At 44.1% G+C, this 8,393-nt stretch overlaps 1 long non-coding RNA gene across 1 annotated transcript; it reads right to left on the minus strand.

Annotated features, from left to right (window-relative positions):
• Window positions 1–2,442: 2,442 nt before the first annotated feature.
• On the minus strand, window positions 2,443–8,359 carry LOC121232552. The gene is made up of 3 exons (XR_005931199.1): window positions 7,015–8,359; window positions 6,176–6,462; window positions 2,443–3,000 (listed from the first exon to the last, which is right to left on the minus strand). It is a non-coding gene; the product is annotated as an uncharacterized LOC121232552 (long non-coding RNA).
• Between the last annotated feature and the right edge of the window lie 34 nt (window positions 8,360–8,393).

Consider the following 8,393-nt stretch of genomic DNA (forward strand, 5'->3'; position numbering starts at 1 on the left):
TTAGTGCTGGGAACAGAAAGTCAGACAGTGGCACTTCGTGTTCAAACTGGAAATGGAGATGTTTGTTTTTCAGCATCGCAAAGTGACATCTAAACACTCACCTCATAAAAAATTATTTTGCTTCAGGTTTGAATCATGAAGTCTCTTAGCTGGGTCATTCCCAGCCTGGCAGCAGCTGAAAAGCATGACCGCGCCGGAGCTATCCGGGCTGGTGTGTCCCAGCACTCCGTGTGCGAACAGATAAATACACAGCTATGTACTCCCAGACTGGGGTCCGCCCATTAATTTGGCAAACTTTTTTTGGTAGCTATCACTGCAGGCAAGAAACTGAGACTGACAGAGAAAAACAAGGATTTTTATGAATCAGATTGCGTTGAGGGGAAAAAGAATCAAAGTAACTCACGGCCCAAACCCGATGCTCTGTTACCAAGCTCACGGTGCATCTGGAGATATAAATAAACCAGCAGCATAGTACCCTGCCACCGTCACTGTAGCGGTGTGTGGAGCTACTTATACACGTGGGAGCACTCTTTCTGCCACCGCATCCCCCAGAGCATTACCTCCGGCCGTGTTGTCGCAGCCGCAGCGAGTGCCACCTCCCTGTGGGCTGCAGACACGGGGGCACGTGAGGCCAGCACAGCCCGTGGCAGCTGCTGGGGGGGGGTGCCGAGCATCCCCAGTGCCACTGAGTCCAAAATCATGGGGAGCCTATCCTGGAGAAGGGAGGACACAAAAAACCTTGGGCTAACAAAGCTCCAGTTCAACAAGCCCCAGGCGGCCCCCTCCTCTCCAATTTCTGCTATTACCGCCCCGTAACAACTTTTCTTTCCTTGCTCTTTCAGGCAGGGGCAGGAAGGGTGCAGAGAAGAGACCGAGCGCTCAGCAGTTGGCACTCCTGGCCCTGTGGCACCCTCCAGCTCAACTCCAGCAGAAAGGCACTCCAGAAACGCCGCTCGCTCAGGGCGGAGATCTCAGCCCTGCAAAGCATTGCACTTGGGTTTTTTTGGAGCCATCCTGCCTGCTCCTCTAGCGGCTTGCAAAATGCTTATCGGGCAAATCCCGCAGGAACAACAGTGAGTGGCCACCCTGAGGTCTGCCAGTCCCTGAAAGAGCTTTTGGTGCTCGGTTGCACGCTGCGCAAGAGCGAACCACCTCGAACGACACAGACCACGTCAATGCTAACCAAAACAGGGCCACAGCTGCTCCCTCTTGATTCTGCACCGATAAGCCCCCTTCCTCCCAGACTGGTGGAGCTGCAGCTAAACTGCCCCTCAGGACTCATCCTCTGTCCCCCCAGCCCGTGCCTTGGGACAACGGGTGAGGAGCACGCGCCGGCCTCGGCCCAAACCGTGCTGGGAAGCGCTGACGGATGCTCGACCCTGGGCAAGCACCATCCCCGTGGCCGGGGACCCTGGGGATCGCACTCCTCCAGCTTTGCCTGCCGGGGAGCGGCAGCGAGCCTGCTCCCAGCAGTGCCCACCTCCTCCCTAGCAGAGCGCGGGCTGCGCAGGGGGAGCGCAGCAAGATGGCGCGGGCAAGGCAGGACACGGAAAGAGGTTTTGTGGTCGCGTGGAACTTCCTGCCTGACCCGCTGATAAACACAGTATCATGGTTTAAACCCAGCCAGTAACAAAGCACCACGCAGCCGCTCGCTCACTCCTCTCCCCCAGCCCCGGCGGGATGAGGAGAAAATGTAAAGAAACGCTCGTGGGTCGAGACAAGGACAGGGAGGGATCACTCCCCACTCATGGGCACGGGCAAAAGACAGGATCAACTTGGGGAAGGAACAACATCGATTTAACTTACTACCAATCAAACCAAACCAAGGACACTGAGCAGTAAAACCCGGCCTGCGAACGCCTTCCCCCCAGCCCTCCCTCCTGCCCGCCTCAGCCCCACTCCCGGTTCTCTCTCCCTCCTCCCCCCGGCGGCGCAGGGGAACAGGGGATGGGGTCAGTCCGTCATACCTGGTCTCTGCCGCTCCTTCCTCCTCAGGGGGAGGAGGACTCCGCACACTCTTCCTCCACGAACTTCTCCAAGGTGAGTCCTTCCCGCGGGCTGCAGTCCTTCAGTCCCAGCCTGCTCCCGCGCGGGCTTTACCACAGAGCCCCGGCCATCTTGGGCGGCCTCCGCTCCCCTCCATGGCTGGGGGGGACAGCCTGCCGCCTCACCGCGGGCTGCGGGGGCATCCCCTCCTGCCTTCCTCCCTGACCTCGGTACCCACAGAGGGGTTCCTCTCCCATCCCAATCCCCCACTCCCTGCAGGTTTCCCCTCTTAAATCTGCTCTCCCACAGGTGTTTCCACTGTCCCTGACGGGCTCGGCCTGGGCCAGCGGCGGGTCCGGCTCGGAGCCGGGGGAGCTCCCAGCAGCTCCTCACAGCAGCCGGCCCTGCGGACCCTACCCTGCTCCCAAAACCCTGCCACAAACCCATAACACACAGCCACAAAAGGTTGTCTTAAAAATTCTCTGTGTGGTTTTAAGAAAGACATCCACTGTACATAGACACGACCAACCTCGCTTAAGGCACCACCTCCTACCTTACGTATCCACAAAGGCCAACTGCAGACAGACGCGCTTTCAGCGAACGGCATCTTAGTCTACCATTGATTATTAATCAGCAGATATGCTGTAGGCTAAATTCAAGTAAATGTCACAGGGACATTTAAATACAATTTTATTCCTTCCAAGAGTATTTGAAGAGCCATATTTTGCCAACTTCAAATAATACATTGAAATCACTTTTTCTTTTGGAAATAATATTTCATTTTTCAGGTATCAAATGAACCTTACTATTCTTTCTTTGGTCTTATTTTTAAGACAATACAAATTCAACTCTTTTTTTTCCTTTGGAAAACATAAATTTGAAAATGGTTTTGTAATCGCAGTATGTTACAAATGGTGAAGCACAGCACAGTTTACCGAGGTAAGATTTGCTCTGATTCAGAATAGATTGATAAGGGATTCCAGCACAAAGGTGAGGTAAATCGATGCACATCACCTGCAATAAAGATAAGACTAGTAAACCGATAAGGGAGAAGATAAACCCTGTTTAAATGTACAAGAGCGAGCTGAGGAATTTATACGCTTTTTTTTTTCAGTAAGTGATATAAGGTAACAATGTTGTTTAGCAATGACAGATGTCTTTGAAGCATTTTATCAGGACCAGCTATCTTGTAGAAGCTTCTTAAGATAAATAACAGGTTCTGTACTAACATCACTATCTACACAAGACCACAGAAGTATATAAAGAATGCCTCAAAGCAAGCAAGCCGATTCCCAAATTGCAGTCTCACAAATCACCAAAATCACCTCAGAGTACCCTACAGCTAGCTCGCTGGTGGCCTAACGCTTGTGTTCTTCATCTTTCAAACTCATAAAAGAAATAACTACATTAATTATTCCAATATCACTTTTTCACTTACTTGTACGTGTCACGGGGAAGTTGTGCGATTTTTGAGTAGGAGGGTAATGGCCAGAAAACTCCTTATGTTTTGGTTGGCACACTCAAAACAATTTGATAATTCCTTCTGGAGATGTTTAGTCGAGTATCAGTAAGGACTATTTTGCTTTTGAGCTACTCTTTGCGTCTCTAAAACTTTATGTTAGAAGTTGGAAACATGAACTCCTAAGTGTACTTTTTATTCCTTTGCTATGTTATTAGAAGAACTTGAACCTAAAAGGAAAAAAACCCCATATAGTATTTCTACTATAACTTGGAAAGGAATAGTGTTTCCTTGTCCTGAAATTATATGTAACTTTGATGATTTCTTATAGTTCATGACTGAAATCTGGTTTTCTTTTCCAGCACACCTTTGGTATTCAAAGCACATGCATTTTAGTATTTGTTCATTCAGTCCTCAAAAGGTGCAGTTTACCATGAAGATTTACCACCTGAAATATCATTATCAATGACTACAAGCAGCTGTATTGTTACCTTGTTGAATATGGGCACATTATTGGCCAGCTTTATTGCAAACAATTTCAAATAAAATTGAAGCATCACATCTGATGCCAATGTAAATAAAAAATAAGTAAAATCAGAGACTCAAATAAACAGTGACTAACTGCAAAATAAATGCAAGTCTAAATTTATTGCTGTGTTTATAATTTATTAGTTCTCTGCCTTTAACTTTGGAAATTCAGCCAAGTTGTACCTACTAAAAAAATTACACTAGCTCCTGATAAAAGCCTGAGCAAAGGGGTAGAATATTTGTGAATCTGGGTCTATCAAACCCACTAAGCCCCCCTTGCTGAGACAAAAAGCAAGTTCTGAATCATGAAGGGGATGTCCAGATCTTGGAAACTCTCAGAAAGCCTTGCATTGTCTTGGATGAGGCCAGGATTTAACCCAAGGAGCGTACAAGGTCTAAAAAGGAGTTCAGGATGGGGAAAGGGGAGGTAGTGGAGAGCAGGAGGCATTGCATTTGATCCTAAGAGGTTTAAAAATTGACATTCAGAGGGGAAGGACAGTTATAGCTGTACACAGATGAATTGCCACCTCCCAGTCATATGAAAACAAAATGCTGACGTGTCAACGGTTTTGAGATTTTAAAAGCAAAGATTCTTATTCTTTAGGCATACAGCAAAAATTAAATTCCACAGCCGCAGTGCTAGCATGGGAGGTACGCGGGGTGGGTTGAACAATCCATGTTAAGAGGGCATTAGAAATAGTACTGGGCAAGATGATGGCCCATGAACCGCACATGGCAGTGTGAGAAGTGAGTTCTCCCCAGATTAGCTGTATCCCTGGGTAGATTTACATGTGTATGAGCTGTCTAATATGCCACAAATTCCATTAAGTTTAAAAAAAAAAAAAAAGGCACTTCAGATGGTGTTAAAGTAATCATTATTATAACCTCAGGCTATCCGCAGTCACTTAAAACATTCAAATCCTGGATCATTGATACTGTTAATGTGCTACTGTTCAGACATGCTACTAATTTATAGAAGGTTAATGTGGATTTTTAAAGAATCCAATTCACTCCAAGTGTTTTCAACAGCCAGTAAGAAAGAGTACTTAGCATAGAAGGACTCCATTTCAAAATGACAGGACTCCTCTTTTCTTCATCCTTTTTTTGCCTACAACATGTCAATTTATCAAGAAAATACACCAGTTTGCACAAATTCCTATCTCTTTGGTGGGAGAGTAGGGATTTAATCTTTCCCCAAGCCCTTTCAGTAATTCCTTTTTTTTTTCAAAGAAGATTATACAGTTTATGTTATTTCAGTGGATTATCTAGCTATAACTTCAGAAGACAATATATTCATGTTTGAAGAAAATGCAATAAGCAGAGAGCATTTATTCATCTTCTTTGATTATTTCTGCCAAGTCTATTTCATTGTCCAATCCTAAAAAAAGGGAAAAGTTTTTAAATTAGCAATTTCTTTCTGAAGTAAAACACCCTGGTAATGAAGTATCATGTTCTTTACGGACTCTAGGTGAAACATATTAGTCATCAAGCAAGAATATATGCATTCAGAGCACATTTGAAAAAAAGTGAGCTACTTTGAAAAGAATGAAACTGATATATTCTTTCCATAAAATTACCAAAAGCTGACCTCTAGCTAAAAAAATACCACGTTTATTGAGAAGGTGGTGTGCACTACTGAGGTACTTTGCATTGGAATAGTTCACTTAGCTTTGCGGTGAGATGAAACCACTAAGACATTACCTCAGGAATGTAATTTTTTTCCATTTCTACATTTACACAGGCACTCCTCTGGCCAAGTGGCAGGTAAAATACGCTGCAGCGCACATGACTTGAAACCACACAGAGTACATTTAAATGATAAATTCTTGAGCATTTTAGTTAAATAATCACAAGTGAAACCCTGTGTTTGAGTAACTACATATCAATCATGTACTTTGAGAAAGTTAGGGACATCATCAGGGAAAAATACTCCCAGTGAAACCATCAGCATTAGGCAATCGGTGATTATCCCTTGCTGGAACCTGTAATTTCAGCTCTGTTCCTGCTGAGGTCGCAATTACTATTATTCATATGATGGTGGTTGTATTTCTCTTCCTGTCATTAATTCAGGGACAGCCGTTGGATGGGACAGTGAAAGACAACCCCACTCCTACATACAACATGACCACTACACTGACTTGCCAGCATGGGTAAGAATTCATAATCTAATGATTGTGATCACAAATGTGAATTAATTCTTACCCATGCTGCACGTTCTAAGAAAGTTCATGGGATCTTCAAATCCAGCAGCTGCTCTCGGTGATTATTTTAGACTATGCTGACAAACAAACAAACAAACAAAAGCTGTCAAACAGGGAAGAGTGCTGAACTGGTCTCACTGTCTAGTATCATTTCTTACAGCTGTGTTGAAAAATATACATACCTACAATGTTACATGATGTTCTCGGATTGCTCTGATGTAACTGTCTTGTGCAACTGATTTGGGGGGATTAAAGAAGCTGGTACATGTTATCTGCATTTAGAGACACCTGGACAATTTGCTCATTAAGAAATTTCATACTACTTTGGAAAAAGAAAGAAGGATTCTGCCAAAACCCACAGAAATTCACTCCTCTCTGGATTTCTACAAAGCTTGTGTATTAAAAATTCACATCCAAATAAAGATTAAAAATTGTAGTAGTATAACACATCCAATGAGTGCTGAATTTTCTTAAATGAGGTTGAGAAGAGGCAAAATTAAAGCAAAGGTTTAAAATGTTGTAGGTAGCATTAAAATCCACTGCCAATAAGTAGAGCTGAATTAAAAACGAGCCTTAATTGCAGAAATCTTAAAAAAAAACCCCAAACTAACAGTTTATCATTATAAACAGTCAAGAAGTACTCAGCGGGGGGGGGGGGGGCAGGAAGGGGCTGGTCAGGGGTGTGGAGAGGAAATGTTTTTTCTATGTTGCACAATTATTTGCTCGAGTGCCCCAGGCACTTGAAAGCTTCATCAAGGTGTGCTTTGTATCAGGGACCTGACTTTTATCTGTAGATTATCTTACTTAGCGGAGTTTTATCCCTTGGAAAAGCAAATATACCTGTTTCCTACATGATAAAGCGAGGCAAAGTTAATTTTTGCATTTTGCATTTGTCTTTTTGGTCTTCAGTATTTGATAACTGATCACTTCAGTATTTGATCAAAATACACTGTCGGTAGAACCTGTGGGGAGGGAATAGCACAGGCTGTACAGAAACGGCAGACTCCCACCAACCATGAATTTTGAAAGTTTTAGGCAGCCTCTGCTTTTCCCCTCACGCTCGAGAGCATTTCAAAGGCAGGATTACAAAAGAAAAAATCACATGTTCAGTTCAAAACTGTAAGTGGGGCTCTGGGGAGAGGAAAAGGGGCAGGTACAGAGGCAGCACGTGCTGGTTTTAAGGACTAGTTACAAAGCACTTCCAAAGCACTTTTGCCCAGGTAAGGATCGCAGCCGGTCAAATGATTCACCACCTCTCCATTTAGACAATAAGGAGGAGGATTAGTTAACCCGAGACTGCTTTACCAACCTGTGGATCTGACCTAAATACCACAGTTAAGCCACAGGGTTTTGTGAATGTAGGACTTTAGGCAGGAACTGGACTGATACAAACCTGACACTTTGGCAGTCTTTGCTCTAACCAAGTGATTTATAAACATACATGCATCTTGCACCTATGAATTACAAATTTCTCAATACATTCAAGGGGTAAGGTTGTCACATACCAGAAACCTGAGGTCACAGAAAAGACCAAAGTAGTATCACCTCCTTAAAGCAGCAGTTCATATGACTAAACAGCAGCATTTAACCTCCCGCTCTTTTGCCTTTCCCCTGGGAGGGTTTGGTACAGCTTTTCTCTTGGCTAGAAACTCCTACTACATACTGATGAAGATTATCACCTAGTTCCTAGCCAGTGGCATGCCCAGAGTGCAGAGAAGAGAGAACTGAAAAAACCCAACCAAAACCTGAAAGTAACTAAAACCAACAACAAAATGCTCAAACCCATGCCTTTACATTTAGTCAGGATTTTAAATCCTTGCATCAACACTTACCTTTGACTGTTTAAAACTTTCTCTCTCCCAGGGAAGTAGAGAAGGGAGAAGAAAACTACCACTATTTGGATGCTCCTTTTGCTGACTCTATCATCTTTGTTAATAGTCTCTAATGAATAGCTCACTCATGGATAAACATGCTAGTGTTATTATTTTGTCTTAGCAGAGTCAGCATGATTCAGAAGAGAGCAGTCATAAGACTGTCACGGTTCCCAAAATGTCAAAAGCTGTGGGAAAACAAAAATCAGTAGCTGAGAGAGAAGGCTTAACTCTGACTACCACAAACAACACAGCAGCCTGTTGGTTGATCTGAAATACGTACATACAAACACAAACTTAAAAAGGAAATATTACTATCCAACAGAGACTACTTGAGAGCAGACAGGT

This window comes from Aquila chrysaetos, chromosome 23, assembly GCF_900496995.4.
Source record: "Aquila chrysaetos chrysaetos chromosome 23, bAquChr1.4, whole genome shotgun sequence".
Classification (NCBI taxonomy): domain Eukaryota; kingdom Metazoa; phylum Chordata; class Aves; order Accipitriformes; family Accipitridae; genus Aquila; species Aquila chrysaetos.